Genomic DNA, 9464 nt, shown 5'->3' on the forward strand with positions numbered 1-9464 from the left:
CTACTATCAGAAAGAAAATGGTTAACATACAGGCTTAGGAAAATGGAGAAGATGAAATTTGACAGATTCATCAAGCACTTTAAAAGGAAGATAAACATCATCCTCTTACTATCTGAATTTACAGATAATTAAATTGATTCAACAAGGTGCAGACACTTGCAACGGTCACACAATGAAGATTGGGGGTCTGGGACACACACCCAGTATCTGTAGGTGGTGAGAGCTTAAACTTTGGAGCCAAATGGACATAGGGTTGAATTCTGACCCCGCAAACTTCCATGTGTGCGGATGTGAAAGGTTTAAAAGGGGTCAAAGGGCTTAATAATATTCATTCGGCACAAACAGTTGAGTGCCTATGCCAGATACTGCTTTTTATTACCATGTGCCAGATGCTATTTTCAATGTTAGCCTTTTAATCCTCATATAAATCATCTGAGATTCATGGATTAAAAAATGGTACCTCAGAGATGTTTTGTAACTTGGCCAAGATCACACAGCAAATAAATCACCAGCCATTCCAAGTGTGGTGATTCTGTGAAGGTCCAGCTCATGGTGCCAAGTGTCCAGTCTACCCCCAAAGTCAAACCTTGAGAAAGAGCTAGTGTTTTGAATACAAACTACATCTCTCTCCCTCCAAAACCATTTCATGTGTGTTCATTCTCTCTCTCTCTCTCTGTGTCTGTCTCTCTCTGGATATCTTTGTCTCTGGCTCTCTCTCTCTCTTCTCTGCATCTGTCTCTCTTCTCTGTCTCTGTTTCTGTCTCTCTCCCCCTCTGTCTTCTCCTCTGACTCTCTTTTTCTCTAGGATCTGGATGGTATATCTGAAGTTTTTATCTTACTCCCCTCCCCCGTATCAGCAGAGATTGACTTGAGCACTCTTTTTATCTTGGAATTCACACAAAGAAGAGATTTCTGAATATACACTAAAGCACACTTTCTGTCATACCCTAAAAGCCACACACTGCTCTTCAACTGTTTGATAGGTCAAATTAAGAAAGTCCTAAGAATTTCAAATATAGTTTAACTTGTGTTATGTTGTACAAATAATCATGTTTTGGACATCAAACAACCCTTTGCCAACCTTGCTTCCTTTGCCTGTGTTTTATTACAGCATAAAGCCCAGCCAACTATGTATTTGTCAATTGTTAAAGACTTGTAGAAAAAATAATGGTTATAAGTACAAGGATAACCGCATTGGATTTACAGAGGAGTGATTTTTGGCTCAGAAATCTTTCACCTCCTAAAGCCAATGGAAGAGTAGCCTGAGAAAAGAGCTGAAGCCTTTGTTCAATGTTTAGTTTCCATCTTCAAACACAGATGTCAGCAGAGGTTGGGGGTGGTCCCACACATAAATATGCCAACCAAATCAGTTTCAATATTGTCCTCCTTTTTTGTCTTACATGTCACGGAACTCCTATTTCTATGTATCCTCCAAATCTGAATCTCCCTATAGGAACTAAAACCTCATTATTCTTAAGTGGTCTGGTTTGATGTCACCATAGAAGTAAAGTAATTACAATTCTCCATTGCAATATTCTTTCTGGATTAATAATGCTCCATTAGTACCTTCAAAGCCAGAAGAAAATTTGATTTAGGAAAAAGAACAGTGTTAGCCAAAAGTGAAAAGCAGAATAAAATATGTCCCACTGGCTTTATATAATCCTTTGCTGACACATGATTTCTCATTGAGACAGTCCTGGACGCCTTATTCACTGCTGGCGAGGAAGGAGGTTTCCATCAAACTGGGGAAAAGGCTTGTTTCCTTTTGTGGACTCCATCTGTCAGCAAACACACAGAAAAGATCCTGAGAACTTTCCACTCTATAAAGAACTTAGAGATGATGAAGAAAAGGGGCAAAATTAAATGCAGTTTCTACAAATTGGGAGTTCACGATGATTATACAACCTAATATTAAATATCACAAAAATCATAGCTTCTTAAAATTGTGAAGCGTTTGTGTTTAATAACATAATGGTATAATGATTATATAGGATACAATTAATAATATAAGACATATGTATATAAGTATATCCTTGCACCTTCTTATAAGTGACACTAATTCTAAATTGTTTATGTGTTTATATTTGCATATATATTATACAAATTGCACTATGTAAATGTATGTGTGTCCACATATGCAAATTCATGTATACACATGGACTAAACCTTTTCTTGCATTTTCACAAATTTTTACCATATCTTGCTCTTGCTTTATTTCTACTGTGCTTTCTCTTTAGCAGCTGTTGCTGTGTTGGTCAGAAGCCTGGAAAGAGAACAAAAAGAGAGAAGATTAATTTGTACTGCTAGGGGCTGAAGGAGAATGTATCTTGGAAAGAAGGAAGACGTGGTTAGAGAGAGAAGTGCTCCGACTACCTGAATTCTTAAAAAGAAGATTTCAGGAGATTCTGTCCTGTTCTAAATGCTTTAGATGTGAATGCAAGCCCACAGTAGTTACGATTTAATATCACATTTTAATTATTTCTGGATATTGGATTGGTATATATGTCTTCCGATTGTTGCATCCTGCAGAGCAGAATTATTAAATGGCATTCCAGCTTTATGGGAGTACACATGTATTAATAAATATATGCATAAGTATACCAACCGAGGTTACAGACCCAGTTTCAGAATGCTACCTGTTAATGGTAGCAAATTAGTCATCTCTCTGCTAATGGCAGTATTTTTCTCAACAGAATTTATTTAAGTAAGTAATATATTCATTGCCTTTGGAAATAATGCAGTAAACAAAAATGTTGTTATATATTATGAAATATTCTCATAAGTTAATAATTTCAAGTGAGAACCGCAGCTTCAAGCTCAAAGAATAAATGCTTGTAACTGTCATTACTTTGTCGTATAATATTATGGGTAAGACTATAGGCTTTAGAAGCAGACTGCCTGCCTTCAAATATTATTTTATCACTTACCAGTTGTATGATAGTGACTTAGTCTCTCTGCACCTCAGTTTCCTCATCTGTAAAATGAGCTAATATCCTCTACAGGATGGTGTAATAATTGAAGAGAACATATTTTTAAAGTTTTTAGTACAGTGCCTGCCATAAAATGAATACTCAATCTGCAAAGTTGCTTTTCTGTTGCTTGTTAACATATTATCTAGACTAACAGAGTGTGTAACAACTAAATGCCTCAAATTTATTCAACACTTTATAAGTTATACTGATATTAACACTTGTTACCTTATTTTATTATTTTAATGTATTAGCAGATGTACACTATTGCCTCTGTTTTAAAGTTGAGACTCAACATGTGTAAGTGACTTCCCTAAGGTTATGTAACTACAGATGAGAAACAGAAGGGAGGTAAGTTTTCTGAGCATCCACTTATAGCAATGACTGCACTTGGCATCTAATCTTCATGATGCTATTTAATCTTCCAATGATTAATTTGGGATTTAATCAATCCCTTAACCAAGTTAGGGATTATTATCTGTGATGGTTAATGCTGAGTGTCAACATGATTGGATTGAAAGATACAAAGTGTTGATTTGGGGTGTGTCTTTGAGGTTGTTGCCAAAGGAGATTAACATTTGAGTCAGTGGGCTGGGAAAGGCAGACCCACCATTAATCTGGTGGGCACAATCTAATCAGCTGCCAATGAATATAAAGCAGGCAAAAAAACGTGAAAGTTGAGACTGGCCTAGCCTCCCAGCCTACGTCTTTCTCCCATGCTGGATGCTTCCTGCCCTCAAATATCAGACTCCAAGTTCTTCAGTTTTTAGACTTAGACTGGCTCTCCTTGCTCCTGAAGCTTGCAGACAGCCTATTCTGCGACCTTGTGATCAAGTAAGTTAATACTTAATAAACTTCCATATATATATCTCCTATTAGCTCTGTCCCTCTAGAGAACCCTGACTGATACATTATCCATTGGGATACACACTACCCACAGCTACAGAATTGCCAGAATCAGCCTTTGCACCTAAGTCTGTCTGTGGACTTGGTGTGTTAATTCTTTCTGTTAAATCATATACAGTATTGCATTCATATGGGCGTTTTGTTTTTATGACTTTTTTACCTTAAAATTTAAGAAGAATAGGATATGTTAGCTTCATGCCCCATGTATGTAAAATGAAAACTACATCTGTAGGGTTTGAATTAACACATCTGCGCAGCTCCCATTTCCTTCTCCTGCCCTACATTCATCAGAGTTTTACTAAGAAAATTAAAATTTTGAAAAAAAGCAGGCAAGAAAAGAAAAGAAAAGGCAGCAGCTATGAAGGCTGCCAGGGGTGTATACATGCAGCAGGCCCGTCTCTGGTCTCTGGGGTCCCAATCGGCAATGCCGGTCCTTTTATCTCTCAGTGCTTTAAGCTACTGTGATCTGTTCAGCCTTCTGTGGCTACATATGTCTCCAAGCAGAGTGATCGCTTCTAACAGCATGAACTCTGCATTTTCATCCCCCCTGCCTTTTGAATCACTCTAAATTAAGCAGTGGCTATGTGCACGGGCGGGAGGAACCAGACTGCTGGGGTCCAATAGAACCAGCTGAAGTTTATGATGGTTTAAACCCTCCCACCCCCAACATAAAAGGAAAGAGAAAATTGACCTTCCTTTGTTTAAAAAAATAACAAAAATAGTTCTGCTTTTTGCACAAAGGCTTCCGTGCCAGGAGATTAGAGCTTGTAAGAGACAAGTAAAATTGTTTGTTCAAATGCCACCCTGTTGGATTCATTGCCGATGAATGAAGGGATGTGAAATTCTCAATGAGAAAAGAGACTCAGCTTGGCTATTGTTCTTAAGATCCAAAAGTAGAGGATAATGTAGGGAATGAGATCTAGGAGAGAAAGAAGAAAAAGCAAAGGAATGAGATGAAATTATCTAGAGTTATTGCTAAGTTGTCCCCAGGGAAAGGTGGGCCTCATTGGGCACCAGTTTTCATGACATATGCTGGCACCTAGCGCTGTCCAAGGGGAACTCTGTGACATTGTGGGAACTCTTCTCACCTGTGAGTAGTGGTCATGGTCATGCACCAGGTAGCCGGCAGAGGCTTGTTTGGAGTCCCTGTGTCCTGATCTGTGCATTAGCTCAGATAGACAGCTTCCCAGGATAGTTGGAGGATGTCTCTGATCCCTGAGTCAGGTGATGGTGCTGCTCTGAGTTCTGTTGCTGGTGAGCTGGCTCATTTTTTATCAGTCACTTTCCTCACTCCCCTATAAAAAAGAGTATACGATTTAACTGATTATTCTTCAGCAACTCCTCTAGGCAAAAGCATTCTTCTGGGCATGCCAAGAGAGATGAGGGACAATGTGACCATAACATGGAGTCCTTTTCAAGCAGCTTATGGAGCTTGGGAGTAGAACTTGCTCAAGTAGTATTAAGGGACAAAGGAGAGTAATGCAGAAAGTTGCTGAGTGGTAGGAGGTCTACATTGCTGTTACAAATAGGTACAACTGCAGTCAGGATACCATTTCTTAGATTCCAATGCAGGTGGATGGTAAAGGGTCTTAATGGGGTCTGAGATTGGCCTTCGCTTTTTTCTTCCTGCCTCCAATTCCTTGCAATGTCAGCACGCCTGACCCCTGCCCTCCCACTAACTCATACAATCCTTACCCCAGACAGCTCTGTTAATATTATCTTAATACCAATCTATATTTCCTTCCCTGTCGAAAACCCTTCAGTCATTCCAATCATTTGGCTTTAAAATAGCCTGCAAATGTTTTTAACAGGATATGTAAGAATTTTCATGGTTAGATCCAATCTTCTCTTCCACTTTACCTTTCCCTGACAGCTTCTCCTCTATAAAACTAATTGAAGTTCCCCAGATGGACGGTACATTCTCTCCATTCCAAACCTTTGTCCATGCAGAAGGTCCTCTTCCTCTTTTTCTTTGCCTGGTACATACTATTCTTCTGTTAGGTCTCAGTCAAAATGCTATATTTTCTAAAAGAGTCTTGCTGTACTCTGGCTGCATACTGGCATCCTAAATTTGTACCTTAGAGGCAATTAAGAAAATACCACGGCTGCTCTAACCACGGGTCCATTGAATTAGAATATCTTGGGATAAAAAGGGATAGAATCTGAACATCAGTGTTTTTAAAGAGCTCCTTGGGTGATACTCTACAGCTAGGTTTGAGAGCTCTTGTGTAGATAGCCTTACTGTCCCTCTTCTCAATTCTGCAAAAAGCACTCTGTCTTCTACAGTAGGAGCTGTAAATTCTGTAAAGAGAATGTGGGTCATTCCCCGTCACAACTACTCAACTCTGTCATTGAAGCTTGAAAGCAACCATAGACAACATGTAAACAAATGAGCATTGCTGTGTTCCAGTGAAATTTTATTTACAAAAACAGGCTGCATGGCAGATTTAGTTTTCAGGTAAAAGCTTGCCAACCTCTGCTTTAAAGAATACCCTGTAGTCCATAACACACTAGATTGCAATTGTTTGTATACACATCCGTCATGAATACATGAATATTCACTCAACAAGCATTCATGAATACATGAATATAAGGGTGGAAGATTGCACAATACTTAAATCCTGTTGCAAGGCTGAATTCATATGAGAAAGGCATCTGAGTCCTGGTTGTGAGGCTGGGTAAAGGGTAAAGGAGTCATTTAAAAACCCTATTCTACATTATAATGGAGGCTGATTTTCTAAAGTCTTTCCCAGTTCTGATATTCTGTGGTATGTGAATCATCCCCTAGGAAAATACTAATGGGAAATACTTCTTTAGACAAAGAAAATAATTCCCTCCCAGTGTCCTTTCCTTCATTCTCTTAAGACTCACCCATTCAGAGCAATGCTTGAAGGCAGCCAAAAAATCATGCAAAGGATCCTAATCCTGTTCAAGGCTTTCAAAAGCATTTTATTATCCACATATACCACCCCCACCCTCCTGTGCCATGGATCTTACATTCAGACAGCTGATTAATCTCTCTTAAACTGTGCCTTAGATCTCACGTCCCAAAATTCTTCCACACTTAGCTGTTTCCTCAGGCTAAAGTCTAAAAGCATTATATTCGCCTTAGAGATCTTCCATACTCTCTTGATTCCTTCCTTTATTTTGAGATTCTCAAAATGCTGCCTCCACTTCAAGTCAAACAGAATCTAAGGTGAATGTTGGATTCACAGTAGTGAACACAACTTGCCTTAGCAATGATGGAAAGATAGCTTTCTCTCTCTTTCTTTCTCTCTCTCTCTCTCTCTCTCACACACACACACACACAAACACCTATCTACCTTACATCTAACAAAATTTTTCCTGTGGGCTTATCCATGTGATCTTGAACACATTATTTAACCTCTCTGGGTTTTAGGTTGCAAAGCCTCAACATTACCTGAGTCATAAAGTTGTCATAGGGAGTAAGAGATGAGCATGTTGACCATTTAACACTTTATCTGGCATAGAGAGAGTACCTATTACCATTAATGTATTATTATTTTTATATTCTATGACCCTCTCCAAAAGCCTGTGAGATAATGAAAGCAGAGGCAATTATCCCTTCCTTGTAGGTGAGAAAACCAAAGCCCAAAGAAGTTAGGATATTTGCCGAAGATTGCACGGCATTAAGCCATAATTAGACCTAAGCATTCTCATTCCTAGGGGTTTTCCCATCATACATTGCTCCTTTTGAGACTTTACCTCTTTTGGAAATATTACCATAGACAAAATTGCACTCTTACTAACAGGGGACTGGATTTTTTTTTTTCATTTAACTACAAGATACAGGGGCTGAAAATCAAGGAGACACCAGATCTGCCATTAGCAAGATGCTTGCATTGGGCCCTAAGTTTCCTCATCTATAAGTAGAGGAGTTTGGAACACTGTATTTAAGGTGCCATCTGGCTCCAGCGTTTTGTAAGTTCACCGGTTTTCCAGGCTCTGGCTTCTTAATTATTCATGCTAATGGAGAGAAGAAGTGGGAGGGTAATTGAAATTCACAGATAATCCCTCAAATTGTCTCTGAATCCTTGCCCACCAGGCCTTCATCCTTTCATTTCAGTTACTGACAAGTAGATGTAATTGACTGATTTGAGCTTGATCTTCCTTCTGATCTTACTCATTCTCTGGAGGAAATGACTAATGAGCAGAAAAATTGCCAAATGGGGGAGGGAGGCATCAAGGCAAAGGCATCAATGATCTGTAAGTTGGTTATTTGTTTCCTGAGTTACTGAAGATATCTCTGCAGTTGTGCCTCATGCTCTGGAAAGATGTGTTCCTGAAGGACTGTCTGCAAGCCAAATATTTATAGAAATTGTATATTTCTATGCAGTGGTGAGTTGACTTACAACAAAACAAAACCAACCAATAAAATGTCTTGTGTTGAAACTTTACCTCTTCCCTCCAGTCTTTCTGTTGTTTTATGGAATCACAAGAGCACTATTTTCCTCTTCTGTCAAATGGAAGTGATGCTGTTAGGTGTCCTCTCAGAGAAAAGTGGCAGAGGCAAATTAAGTGTATGCAGCCAGGAGCACTTATAAGGGTTCAAAGTCCCATGCCTTCAACTTGGATGGTGCAGATTGCAATTTATATATTTTGGGGAAAGATATATTTTTAAATGTGAATTTATAAGAAAGGAAAACCTTCTCTGAGTGTGAATATAGGGTATATTTTAGAGAAAGAATAAAATATTAATTAGTAGACAGAAGATAATAAAGCATGTCCCTAAGTAGAAAGAACACAAAATATTTCCAGATTGTAGTTTCCACAATATACAATGAGTGTACAGTTATGTCAGTTAGGAAGCTACAGTTTGCTAGCTATTATTAGTTAGAACCTGTTTGCTAAGCTAGTTATAAAATTATTGTTATAAGCGCAACAAGTGAAGTGACATAGGATATAATTTAAGGTACTAGAACTACATCCAAATCCAAACTTTAGCCGTTGGTAGCTGTGTGAACTTGGGAAAGTTACTTCATGTCCCTATGTCACAGTTTCCTTATTTGTAAAATAGAGATAATAAAATTAACTACTTCACAGGCTATTTTGTGAGGAATTAAACCAGTTAATAGACATAAAGCCCTTAGAACGAGGTCTCCATGTAGCATGTATTACATATTATTATTCATGAGATCATTTATATTTAAACGTATATCACATATGCTTATCTTATTTCTATACATTGATATCTCTTAAACTTCAACTATTGCTTTGAAGTAGAAATCATTATTATTTTCTGTTTTGAGAGCAGGAGTGGGTCTCCAATTCAGGTCTTTCTGATGGTAAATATTCATGCTTATTTTAGAATGCATCTATGTCTTCACACAGGCCAAGTTTGAAGTCTTAAGTAACTCAGCCTAGCATGGGCCTTCAGCTCTCTGCTTGTGAGTCTTACCTTAGCTTCTGTCTGAGTCCTGGCAACCACAGATTTAATAAGTGTTGATATGATTATTGCCAGGCTTAAGAAGTGTTTGAAACCCAGTTCCCCATACTTATTTGAAACTTATACATTGATTGCTTTTTATTTTTTATTTTTTATTTTTTTTTGAGACGGAGTCTTGCTCT

General features: G+C 38.3%; 1 long non-coding RNA gene across 1 annotated transcript; it reads right to left on the minus strand.

The window, feature by feature from the left end:
* Positions 1-415: 415 nt before the first annotated feature.
* On the minus strand, positions 416-5157 carry LOC112427735 (uncharacterized). Its single transcript, XR_003019467.2, has 3 exons — positions 4964-5157; positions 2195-2263; positions 416-1778 (listed from the first exon to the last, which is right to left on the minus strand). It is a non-coding gene; the product is annotated as an uncharacterized lncRNA (long non-coding RNA).
* Positions 5158-9464: the final 4307 nt, after the last annotated feature.

This window comes from Macaca nemestrina, chromosome 3 (assembly GCF_043159975.1).
Source record: "Macaca nemestrina isolate mMacNem1 chromosome 3, mMacNem.hap1, whole genome shotgun sequence".
Taxonomy (NCBI): Eukaryota; Metazoa; Chordata; class Mammalia; order Primates; family Cercopithecidae; genus Macaca; species Macaca nemestrina.